General features: G+C 52.6%; 1 protein-coding gene across 1 annotated transcript in view; it reads right to left on the bottom strand.

The window, feature by feature from the left end:
- Nucleotides 1-3,098: 3,098 nt before the first annotated feature.
- Nucleotides 3,099-4,672, bottom strand: part of SLC5A3 (solute carrier family 5 member 3) — a 33,882-nt gene continuing 32,308 nt past the window's right edge. The window contains exon 2 of the transcript XR_003537309.1: nucleotides 3,099-3,201. The gene's annotated coding sequence lies outside the window, so the exon portion shown is untranslated. The remainder of the gene's footprint in view (nucleotides 3,202-4,672) is intronic.

Genomic DNA, 4,672 nt, shown 5'->3' with positions numbered 1-4,672 from the left:
GGGGTATTTGGGGGGTATTTGGGGGGTATTTGGGGGGTATTTGGGGGATATTTGGGGGATATTTGGGGCATATTCAAATAAAGAGGATGCCAAGGGGTGATAAATATTTAGGGACACTGGAGCTGGGAGGTGGAGGGGGAGCAGAGGTTGGAGGGGGCTTGGAGCAACCTGGGCTGGTGGAACTGGATGAGTTTTAAGGTCCCTCCCGACCCAAACCATTCCAAGATTCCATGATCCCCTCACATACTGTTCATTAAGTAGTTCATCTGCTGCAGGGAATGAGCTGAGCTACTTTCCATATCCCAAAGATCCCCTGGAGAAATGGCTCCTGTTCATCCCTGCCCCATATCCTTGCAACCCTCCTTATTTTCTTCTCCTGTCCTGGTTTCCCTGCGGAAGAACCCAAAACCTGATGCCCCCCCCCAAGCCAGAAACTGTCATCCAAAGTCTCAGCTTCAGCCCCCAAAATTTAGTGGAACTTCACCCCTCTGGCTCAGCTCCCTGCTTGTACAAGGAGAGTCACACCAGCTCCTCACTCCAAGGGAGCCCTTGGAAAAGACTTGAATGTTTATAAATTGCTTCAACTCCAACAGAAGGATGAGGAAATCAGTAATTCTGTCTTGGAAAAAGAATTTCTATCAGCTCCCATGTGTACACAACAAGACTTCACATCCTAAAATGCAGAACTGGGCAGGATCAAGCCCTGGTTTGAAGGACACCAGGAGCTGGAGAGCAGGACAGTCCTGGCCCAACACCAGGGCCTGGAGTAGAGGCACAGGATGGTTTGGGTTGGAAGGGATTTTAAGGATCATCCAGTGCCACCCCCTGCCATGGGCAGGGACACCTTCCACCAGCCCAGGTTGCTCCAAGTTTATCCAACCTGGCCTTGGACACTTCCAGGGATCCAGGGGCAGCCACAGCTTCTCTGGGAATTCCATCCCCACCCTCCCAGACAACAATTCCTTCTCAATATCCCATCTAACCCTTCCCTCTGGTAGCTGAAATCCATTCCCCCTTGTCCTGTTGCTCCAAGCCCTCGTAAAAAAAGTCCCTCTCCTTCCTTTTTAGGGGCTCCTGGAAAGGGCTCCGAGGGCTCCCTGGAGCCTTTTCTCCTCCAGGCTGAAGGAACAGGCCCAGGGTGGAGATCTCCTGCCCTCTCTGAGTGTGCTCCACCTGGCAGCTCCCCAGGAGAAGCAGCAGGTCCTCCAGGGAGGCAGTGACACCCCGAGTGCCCTGGGGGGAGATGCTCCAAGAAGGGTTTAGGGTTTCACCCCTGGAGTCACCTCAGCAGGTTTGCAGAGGTCAATAAAGCCATCATGACCCCAAGGAGGTCAATAAAGCTCTCACAATCCCAGGGAGAAACTGGAACAGTTTATTTGGACTCACAAGTTCATTTTTAAAGGGTTCGGGGTTTACATATTGAACAGGGGGTTTATGTATTCATGGTATTAAAATCGGGGGTTTCACGAGGATGAGGTGAGGGGAAAACCCAGGTTAAGGCATTTTTGGGGTCTTAGGAATTACCTCGTGGGAAAAACCCTATTTCACCTTGGGGGATTTACAGGGGGGATGAGGTATTGGAGGTACATGTGCAAAGGGTTACAGAGTGTGCACATGCAAGGGGGGTTTTCTGCAGAGGTCTGGTGAGATCAGGATGTGGATTCTCTGGGCAGGGCCTGTGATAACATCGTGTAGGGAGTTTCTTTCCATCCTGCTGAAGAGGGCAGGGAGAATCCCTAAAGATGAGGTCAGGGAAAAGGGGTTTTCCCAGCTTCTGCTCCCCGTGGCCTTCTGCAGAGACCACTGAAATTTCTTTCTGCAGACACTAAATTTTGGAATCCAGCACAGGTTGGCCGAGCTGCTCCTCACAGGCAGCCGATGACAGGGACGAGGAGGAGCCTGTTGCTAATTGTTCTTTTGATTACCACAGGCACAGTAGTTGCTTAGCAACACTCCTCGGTCCTTGGGAGAGGCAGCACCGCTTCCCTCCAGGAGCAAAAGGAGCCCGAGCAGAGGGTGCGACCCGCGGCACCTTCCTCACCATAATTCACATTTGTTGTGCTTCCCATAAACCACAGGGTCACCTGGAACGTCCTGAGGTGGGGCTGGGAGAGCTGGGGGGGTTCACCTGGAGAAGAGAAGGCTCCAGGGACACCCCAGAGCCCTTTCCAGGGCCTGAAGGGGCTCCAGGAGAGCTGGAGGGGGACTGGGGACAAGGGATGGAGGGACAGGACACAGGGAATGGCTTCCCACTGCCAGAGGGCAGGGATAGATGGGATATTGGGAAGGAATTCCTCCCTGTGAGGGTGGGGAGGGGCTGGGATGGAATTCCCAGAGAAGCTGTGGCTGCCCCTGGATCCCTGGAAGTGTCCAAGGCCAGGTTGGATAAACTTGGAGCAACCTGGGCTGGTGGAAGGTGTCCCTGCCCATGGCAGGGGTGGCACTGGATGATCCTTAAAATCCCTTCCAACCCAAACCATTCTATGATTTCAGCTTTAGTCTGAGCCTACAGATAAAGCAGATGATTGTGCTGGATGAGCTTTAAAGCCCCTTCCAACCCAAACCATTCCAGAATTCCACGATTCCAGGCCCATCAGAAATCAAACCCGTACGGGAAGCACACCTGAGTCTCCCAGGGCACAAACGTGGTTATTAATAAACAGGAGAGAAAAAGAACCTTTCCTGCCAATCAGCAACGGCAGATTAACTTCAAATTTTATCAGTCAACAGCCTGAGCAGTTTGGAAAATAGTTATGTGAAAAATTACACAGCAAAGTAATATGGTTTGTGTTGGAGAAAGGAATTCTGCAGCCCCGGGATCGGGGCTACGACAACACAGGGACTGAAAACTAACAAAAAACTGACACCACCCGGAATAAATGACACAAAATACTCCAAGCAGAACACACAGAGCCACCAAAGGCCACACACCACCTTGCTGGGATCACACAGGTTCCAGGTGTGTTCCCAAAAAGCACAAGGAAGACCCAAATCCGAGTCGTTTCTGTGGATTTTAAAGGAGCAGCAGCTGAAGGGTTTGAAGGAAACACCTCCCACTCACCATCCTCTCCTGTGGCGCTCCGAGTGCTTGGAGATCTTGTAGGGAAGAGCCCTTTCCCCCAGGTTTTCCAGGTTCCTCACCACAGCTCCTCTCTCCATGAGAGCCTCCACGGTGCGTTTCAGCACAGCCGCTGTTTCAGGCTTGAAGAGAAAGGGGGAAAAAAATGGGAAATGTCCATAAATCTGGTTATTCTTCTGATGGGAGAGGAGGGCCAGTGCACTTGGCACAGCTCAGCACCAGGAGAGATGGGTCTGCAACCCGAGAGGGCAAAGTGGGAGCAGAAGCACCTCCTCCCTAAGGAAGAGAATTTTTAGGGATAATTCCTTTGTGAATTATGGCAACAGGAAAGTTTCCAGAAATGTTGACATCAGGCCCCAGTAGAATAGGAAGCAGAAAATTGTTAATGGATGGAACTAACCTGGTGTCACTCTGGGTGAGCTTTGCACAGGTGGAAGGAAATATAGGTGGCAAAGAAGAGTTTTGGGGTCCCTGGACCATTGTTGCTCATTAGGATTGTTCACCAGGATATTTAAAGGGAACAGAGTGGGGAAAACATGGATCTGTGGTGTGATCCCAAGAGAACAAACAGCACCATGTTCATGTGACACTGTCACTTCAGCTGCACACTTAGAGAATCATGGAATATCCTGAGCTGGGAGGGACCCCCAAGGATCACCCAGTCCAAGCCCTGGCTCTGCCCTGGACACCCCAACAATCCCTGGGAGGGTTGTCCAAACCCTCCTGGAGCTCTGGCAGCCTTGGGGCTGTGCCCACTGCCCTGGAGAGCCTGGGCAGTGCCCAACCAGCCTCTGGGGGAAGAACCTTGTCCTGAGATCCACCCTGAGCCTGCCCTGTCCCAGCTCCAGCCCTTCCCTGGGTCCTGTCCCTGCTCCCAGAGGTCGGAGCTGCCCCTCGGGAGGAGCTGCAGCCCCCTCTGAGCTCTGCCCTGGGGCTCCTCTGCTCCAGCTGCACCAGCCAAGTGCCCTCAGCTGCTCCTCAATGGCCCCTCCAGGCCCTTCCCCATCCCCCTGTCCCTCTTTTGGGTGCTCTCCAACAGCTTTAGATCCTGTTTATATTCTGGCACCCAAAACACCCTCAGAACTCAAGGTGAGGCTGCCCCAGTGCAGGGCAGAGCAGGACAATCCCCTCCCTCACTGCTGTGCCTGATGCCCCCCAGGACACCCTTGGCTGACGTGGCACTGCTGATTCATGTTCCATTTGGCCCCTTGGCTAAACCCCTGCATCCCCTTCCTTTCTCCCAGCCAACATCCACACCTTTGGAAGATCCCAGAAGCCAGCAGGCAGCAATTAGCCCGACATGCAGAGATTTCACTCCTTAGAAAAAAACAAGTTTGAGGGACAGGCAGCCAAAAAACACGGAGGAGAAAACAAACCCAGCGTTCTGTGGCTCGCTGGGTGGCAGAGCTCTGCTGAGCACTGAATCACCGGGGTACTGACACCCAACAACATCCAGGAGAACGTGCACGAAGCACAAGGGAGAATGTTTGGAAAACAACTACAAGGCTGACACGCTCTCGGCAACGAGAAGTATTTTAAGAATCATAGAATCACAGAATCACAGAATCACAGAATCACAGAATCACAGAATCA

The sequence above is a fragment of the Neopelma chrysocephalum genome, unplaced genomic scaffold, assembly GCF_003984885.1.
Source record: "Neopelma chrysocephalum unplaced genomic scaffold, ASM398488v2 Primary Assembly neopelma1_221, whole genome shotgun sequence".
Classification (NCBI taxonomy): Eukaryota; Metazoa; Chordata; class Aves; order Passeriformes; family Pipridae; genus Neopelma; species Neopelma chrysocephalum.
The sequence above is the reverse complement of the archived record's forward strand: the minus strand, read 5'-3'. Positions and strand labels throughout refer to the sequence as shown.